Raw genomic sequence first — 8,889 nt, forward strand, 5'->3', positions numbered from 1 at the left:
AAGGTACGGTCTAAATGACAAGCTTGGTTGTGTAAATCATTATATAGGCAGCATAACGGTAGAACATGTACAATTAAACTCGATGAAGCGCTATCGGAAGACATGTTGTCATAGATTCTTGGCACATTTACCAAAGTTGAAAAAGCGAGTAGGTGGGAGAACCGCTAGAAAGCACTATTCGTTTAAATGCAAAATAGAATTTCACCGCTAGATGGGAGAAATTCTTTTGGGAGAACTAACTTGTAGTAGGGTCTTTAACAAAAAGGCCTGCAAAATCGAGGAGGTCAAAGGGCATTGCTTCCTGCTATAGCTCTCCCCAAAGTCTGTTCATGCGGCCACCATCAACAAATGCTAACATTTGAAACTTCTACATGTATTTTGAGTAGATGACCGATAGTATATTCTCACACTGATATATTTCCGCACTGATTAAGGATAGTTCGGGAGATACAAGTAAAAATGATCTTATACGATCTTATACTTTGAATTAAGACGATGTGTGATTTTTACTTATCACACATTGCGTCTCTCAAATTGTGTGGTGATTTTCCAAATGATACAACTTAGTCTAAATAAGAGCAATGTGAAGTCCTCGGATTTCATAAAAACAACGCAGCAGCAAAACATTGTGACAAACTTTGTTTCATGTTGTATGGACAAAAGATCTAAGACGCCTAAGTACAGTTTTTCAACAATCTAAAGTTTTTTGGACAGACGCTGTTTAGTAAAAATAATACCCAAGTCTTCTAAGAAGATAAATAGAAGATATGATTTTAATAAAACTTTAAAGATTTGATTTAAACTTTTAAGGTTATGCTTTTAAATGAATTTCGTATAAACTCTGGATGTAGTATGCTCTGAAACGCAGACTAGATTTACTGTGACATTGTCCCCCGAGACTCATCTGGTCTGCCCCCCCTATATCCTGAAGCTTCAGTTCACACTGTAGTTTATCACTGGGAGGGGGTCTGGGGATGTTATAGGACAACTTAAACTATTTGCTTTTTTGGATCGTTTTTATCATTGCATAAAGAACTACTTCGCCTCTCTGGAAATGTAAGGTGTTTTTATTTAGCTAAAACTTTGTTTACATTTTATTAAATTATTTATTTATTTCATTTTGAAAATGTAGTTTTCTGTGATGGTCGTGTTTAGGTGTACCGGGTTAGAATATGCAGTTACGGTACAAAATCATTATGGCCTCCACCATAAAAATTGAAACCCCCCCATGGACAAAAAATGCTGGTTGAATCTTTTTCATATAAATGAGATTTAAGACGACCAAGTACAGTTTTGAAACAGACATTGTTTAATAACAATTATACTTTAGGTCACCGTTAAACAAAATAATTTATATTATACATAAGTCTTCTAAAAGATAAATAGAAGATGAGTATGTATTCAAACTTTAAAGATTTAATCAATCTTTTAAAATATCTAATGCAAACGTTTAAGGTTATGCTTTGAAATGAATTTAGTATGGAAAGGCGTTAGCAGACTAACATGACATACGCTCTGACACGATGCACAGAGGCTCGGTCTGTCACCCGATATCCTGAAGCTATCATTATTGTCAAGTAACTTCTTTCTCAGCGCTGATCGGAAAGACCTTATTTCTGGAAGATTCCCAGTTTCTAAATGTTCTCATGGTTGCTCTCTCTGAAGATAGGCCTATGTTGTTGTCATTTTCTCACAGATACAACTTAAGAAATTATTGAACATTTCACAGGCGTGAGATGACTTGTGACGCTTCAAATTATTTTACATACCCATGATAAATAAATACAAATAAGTTCAAGTCGAATTTTTCCACAGACCATCGTTGTAGAAATTTTTTTTTTTAATTTTATTTTTAAAAGATATCATTAAGATTTTACTTTGAAGTAAATTCAACACAACATTCACAATGTCTCATCCCATCACTGAATACACTCCTCTGAGTCAGAGATGCTGGTGTGAGAGAGAACCACTCTGTGATTTATGTTAACTCTCTTAAGACCTTCTTGAACATGTAAGTTCAAGAGTTGTAAGTTTCTAAACATGTAAGATGAATTTTATTCTTTTTACAAGCATTTCAGTAGATTTTTTTTTAGTAAGATATTTATTTTATATTATTGTATATGATGTTTAATCTCACTTTCACTGTGCTCAGGAATGTGGATGGGGGATCCTGTTTCAGATGACAGAGCTCACATGTTTTTGTGACCCATTCGTATGGACAATGATGTGTTAGAACTCTCTCTAAAATAATGTAAGATGATTTTATTTATTCAGCTAAAACAATTGGATCAATATGATATATTTTATATACTTTTAAAGGTATGTTTTTCAACTTTTGTTAGTGTGAGATTTCACTGTACTCTGGTATGCAAAGGAGGGGGTCAGAGCTCAGACGGAGAGGGGGGCGCACAGACAGACACACACACACACACACACACACACACACACACACACACACACACACACGTGTGTTTTACTTTTTGATGCACATACATTAGAAGCGCGCGCGCTCCTTATGTTTTGAGACAGTGTGAGGTCATTCAGGAATGACTATATGAATTCAGTTGTGTAAAACAATTTTGAACCCATTCATACATTGCATTTTTGTGGACATCGATGGTAGGACATACTTAAACTTTTTAAAACATGTAAGATGATTTTATATTCTTTTTCTATATTCTAAAACAATTGGATCAATAATATACTTTTAAAGGCATGTTTTCAACTTTAGTTTAATTATTTTTGTGGACATCAATGGTATGGACAAAAAAGTGTTAAGAGCTTATTCAAATCTCTAAAATAATGTAAGATGAATTTATTTATTCAGCTAAAACAATTGGTTTTAGTAAGCTTTTTATACACTTTTATTCAGCTAAAATAATTGGATCAATGAGATATTTATATTATACTTTTAAAGGCATGTTTTCAACTTTAGTTTAATTATTTTTGTGGACATCAATGGTATGGACAAAAAAGTGTTAATTTTAAGTCTGTCATTTTATATTCTTTTATTCGTCTAAAACTTAAATAATTGGTTTTAGTAAGCTTTTTATTTTATACACTTTTATTCAGCTAAAATAATTGGATCAATGAGATATTTATATACTTTTAAAAGAACAGAATATTTTTCAACTTTAGTTTAATTGTTTTAGATTATATCATTTATATTATATAAATTATATAAAGGATAGAATATAAAGGATTGAATGTTTTATGTAAGATAATTATTTTATATTATACACTTTTAAGGAACAGTATGTTTTATGTAAGATGAATTTTTATTCATCTAAAATAATTGGTTTTAGTAAGCTTTTTTATTTTATATACTTTTAAAGGATGTGACGTTTTTGTGTGACATACACTTCACAGTGACCAAACAGCTGTCAGTGCCCGATGCTCTGGAATGCGAGGGCGGGAGGGAGCGCAAGGCTTGGGGATGCCTGTGACACCACACTCACACACACACACACACACACACACACATGACACCATATAACCACACTCACACACATGACACAAAGCTTGTTGTCTGTGACACACACACATGACACCGGCCGTCAAAACATCTGTTCTATTCAAATAGGGCAAAACTATCCTTCAAAACTATCTGTCAAAACTATTTAGGACTACATAAGTCATAGGGCAAAACTAACTGTCACACTACATGATCGATAGGGCAAAGGTTAATCCCATGACCTCAGTTGGGAAGTTCAACCCATCAATCATAAAAGGTCACAGGAAGTTCAACCTGTCAAAAGGTCAAAGGTCAAAGCCATTAATCATTTTGACACAAGGTGGGTCATAAGTACTACTGCTATATGATGATCTACAAAAAAAATACATATTTAATTATCTTATTATTAAAATACATTATTATGATTTTACCACCTCCGCCTCATTTTGAGCCAGGAAAAACCCTGAAATAGGCACTAGGCTTCTTGTAAAGGTATTACTTTTACTAGTAATTAGAATGGTATTTCAGTGCACTTAACTTCTAACTTTTGGGATTGATCAAAACAGTTCTCTTTTGGATATATAATAACAATGAGATATTCTGTAGCCTACTGATTATCAGTTTGTCACATGTTTAGACCTTGTATGTGTGTTACACAACACATGTTGCACTTGACGATCACAGTGGGGATTGATATAGTAGTGGACCATGATGGTCATAGAAGAAGTGAAGGGGCAGTACCCCCCAATTATGGTGGGGTAATTTGCACTCTGCACAGAACAACGGCACCAGTGCGCTCACCACACACCAGCTATAGGTGGAGAGAGGAGAGAGAGAGTGATAGAGCCAATTCAGTGTAAGGGGATTATTAGGAGGCCATGATTGGTAAGGGCCAATGGGTGGAATGTGGCCAGGACACCGGGGTTACACCCCTACTCTTTACGAGAAATGCTATGGGATTTTTAATGACCACAGAGAGTCAGGACCTTGGTTTTACGTCTCATCCGAAGGACGGTGCTCTTTGACAGTATAGTGTCCCCATCACTACACTGGGGCGTTAGGACCCACACAGACCCCTGCTGGCCTCACTAACACCTCTTCCAGCAGCAACCTGGTTTTCTCAGGAGGTCTCCCATCCAGGTACTAACCAGACTCAGCCCTGCTTAGCTTTAGTGGGCAACCAGTCTTGGGCTACAGGGTGATATGGCTGCTGGCTAACAGATCACGCAGTGGTTTTGTATCGTCAGTGAAATGGGGCATGAACTTACTCATATGTGGCCATGCCCAGGAAGCGTATAACATCCGCCACATTTTGGGGTGTAGTCATCTCCACAATTGCCCTCACCTTTTCTGGATCTGGTGCTATTGCCTCAGAAGTGATTTTGTGGCCTACAAACAACTGAACACTTTTCATTCAGAGTTAAAGGGATACTTCACCTCTGGAAAGATGAATGTGTATTTAAAATGGGTCATTTATGTAGAAGAAATGTGAAATTATTTTTGAATTTGGAGCTTTCTAGACTTTTTGGCTTATGTGGATGAAAGACAACAACTCCCAGAATGCACTTGCTTCACTGCTCTACGAGGCCACTCCCAAGCCACGCCTACCGGTAAGAGCGCGCAGTTAAACAACAAGACTAGGCTACTAGTGAGTCTCCATGACGAGTCTGCCCGGGATTTCGAGATCGCCCAAAATGTCCGGGATTCTGCTTTTGCGTTCTACAGTCGCCATTCATTATGTTTACTGTGGCGAGCAGGACGAGACTGAGGGCCGAGGGCCGTCACTTGTTTAGCGTTCATGTAAACACTACATTCAGATTCACCAATCGGAATGAATTCAGTTATATTGAAACAAAAGGTTGACATGTAAACAATGAACGGCGACTGCAGAAAGCAAAAGCCGAATCCCGGACATTTTGGACGATCTCGACGGCCGGACATGTCCGGGAAAAAGAGGATGGTAACCCCAGCTCAGCTTTCTCCACAGAACAAGAGCCTGCTATAGCTTAGCTTCCAAAAAAATATGGCTGACACTATGTGTACATTCTGTGAGTGAGATCCCACCCTCTATGGGCGGGTTGAAAACATGCGGGACAGCCCCTACTACTGGTGTTGAAGAATTTCCCTTGTCTCATATGAAAGTCTGAATACTGTAATGCCAAGTAGAAAATGGGTCACAAGAATAAGAGAATGGAAAAGTACCCAAAAAGTCTGTAAATGCAGGTGCTGGGATGCGCTGGCAGAAAAGCATGTTTTTTGAGATGTTCCACCAATAGAAGAAGGTTTAGGGAGAGATGTATCTGATGGTGGCAAGGCCACAAGGAGTGACAAAGAAGAAGAGATAGATATGAGGGTGCCCATTGGGCACCTAGCGATAAGAAAAAGTATAAGACATGAACACTGGCTATTGTAACCTCAGATGTCCAGATGGCCAGCTGGCTTCTCACTTTGTTGCTTGTCAATAAAGTTAATTCTTCTGACCTGGAACCTCGACTCTGAGAAACTTCTTTGTGACCTGAACCAAGGACTTAGAATTTGCTATAACTTAATTACTACTTTGAGACCTGAACCAAAAAGAACTTTGCCACAACACTGGCTGTAGTCTTTAGCCTCTGGCCAAAAAATTCTGCGCAAAATGACGATTTTTGCGTCATTGGAGGATTTTTTCCAGACAAAAAAAATACATAAATCTCTTGTCTCAGGGGGATATGAGGGTGGAAAGCACGGTAATTCGAAAATACTACAGGTTTTCAGGGCCGTATTAAGACAGTGTGGTGCCCCTGGGCACTATACCTCAAAGCCAATCAGACATAATCAAGGTGATTTCTAAAATGTAATTTACTAACTTGTCCAACTACATACATGTAGGAATATGAGCAGTGAGCACTATATTCAAATGTCTTAATTCAAAATGTACATCAATTCATTGACAGCGTCAATTCACGTTTGCCCAATAAACCTTCATTAATGTCCTCTTCCTCACCCGAGTCTTCCTCGCTCCTGTCTCCCCCAAGAAGAATATCCTCATTCGCCTGGCGGTAATCGCAGACGCCTAGTAGGCTAACATTAACAGTAACGGTGCGTGTCCACTACAGCGGCAAAACTCCGCTCAGTGCCACTGGCAACGCTGTAATGTATCCGCTTTGGTTGCGAGTGTGTTTAATCGAAGTTTTTTTCAACACACAGACAGTATAATCATCAGCGATGCACGCGATTACATTTAGAAATAGACAAGATTTGTTTCCAAATGCACCAAGCAAAGATAATTTCAATTTTATAAACTTTTATAAACCCAGCCAATATAATCACAATGAACACATCCCAAATAAAATCTTTAACAGATATATAACAACTGCAAAACCACTCAACTGACATCTGTCCATTTTGGATTTAGATTCATTTTCTGTAACGTTAGCCGTAAAAAAAAAAAAAAAGACACATTTGCGCGTACTTCTTGTGGACCAACTCAACTCTGACAGATTGGAGAGGGAGGGGGGGAGTGATAGTGGTCATGTAATCTTTATTTATTTATAATTTATTATTATTAGTATTATTGTTAAATTAGTGTTCATAAACAAGTTATGTATGGTCTTTCAAGAATTTCAAGTTAATAATAGCCTATAACAATTTACGAAAAATATTTTTAAAGCTTGTGTCATGTGGTGCCCCCCTAGTGGTTGTGAATGGTTGGTGCCCCTGGGCACTGGCCCAAGTGGCCTTATGGATAATCCTGCTCTGCAGGTTTTCTTCTAATACAAAGCTTAATGCTAAATCCTGAAGTATCCCTTTAAGCCTGCCTTCTGAAGTCTGGACAGGACCTCAGTTACTGTAGTCACTCGTCGTATTGGGCTTTGTCTTTACCACATACTAATACATCATCCGCATGGCAGATTACTCCTGTCCATTTCATGCTTTTAAACACATTAGTTGGTGCAATTGTTAGAATAGAACCAGACTGTGAGACAGAAATGAGCGAATCCAAAAACAGGTATTTATTGAACATGAAACGGAGATGCATTGCAGGTAAGTAATAGCACAGTAGATGCTTCAAAGAATACAAAGATAATAACTGAGTTTTTTTCTGTTACCAGGTTAAAGCAGAGTTCAGGTGCAGTTGGGAAACAAGAATATTAAAAAGCACACACCACTGGATGAGTATCAGGTGAGTATATTTCATCACAGGTAAACAAAGGAGTTTTTTCAGGAAATATAGCTGAAGGTTACCCAGAGATCACTTGGAGTACAATTAAGAAGATCACTGAAGACTTATGAGCAGAACTACTAAGTAGAGCAAGTAAGGAGTCTGTATCCATTTGTGAAGCCAGACATGACTGAAGGTGTGTGCTCTTATACACACCTGATGAGGTGCTGATGAGGGACAGGTGATTAATAATCAGGTGAGAGGGAACACTGGCTGAATGGTGTTGACTAAAGAGCCTGGTGGAGTCATGACAGTAATATTTGTGTTAAATATATTGCTTGCAAAAAAATACAGAATACACTACCTTTGATATGGCCAATGGAGAAAGATGCTTTTTGGAGCCAGATGGTGTAGTTACCAGCATCAACCAGCAGGGGCTAATGCTAAAAAGCTAAACCTTGGCTGCATCCGAAAACTTAGGCAGACTTGTTGCATCGCTGCTCTGTCAGGCAATGACTCTGCAGGCAGGGTTTGCGCACGAAGGCACCCCACGAATATGATTTCAGACAGACTTCTAAGGCAGCGTAACAATTTAATGATCTACAGCAATATAGAGCGAGCTTTGGTGAAAACTAAGTGAATATTTAATGACTACAATAGTAATTTCTCACAAGAAATTACATCACAAGTGGAAAACATTGATTAAAAATGTACTTTTACACACAAACTTATGATTAACTGCAATTTTCAGACGCCATCTTTATTTTTGTAGCTCAACTATCATCGAATGGAAAGCACAGAATTGTGGGATATCAAAAGCAGCGAATGACACATCTATGCTGCCTTCAAAAATCAGATGAAGGTATCCCACCCAGGAGACAGGAAGTGAATATGGCAAATAACATTGTATTTGGATGTGCCTTGATGCCTTCCGTCCTTGGAATGTGTCCTCCGAAGGCAACATTTATCAGTTTTCAGACGCAGCCCTTGACTACATGATCAAAACCATTTGATAAACCACTAAAAGTTTCTTCCCAGCACATGTAAGTCTTCCAAGATGTCTGCTAAAAAGTCATTAATCTGGAAAGCATCTGTCTAAAAACATCTGATAAACATTTTTTATTTTATTTTTATTTTACTCACACTCTAAACTTTTCTAAAATGTTTTTTTCTAAAATGTTTTAGAGACATATTGATGATGAGCAAACGCTATAAAAAATTCTAATCGCATATCAAATAGGCATCTCTGTGATGTGTTTTGTCATTGATCAATATACACATAAAGACCATGATG

The sequence above is a fragment of the Abramis brama genome, assembly GCF_963993115.1.
Source record: "Abramis brama genome assembly, chromosome: 4".
Lineage (NCBI taxonomy): Eukaryota > Metazoa > Chordata > Actinopteri > Cypriniformes > Leuciscidae > Abramis > Abramis brama.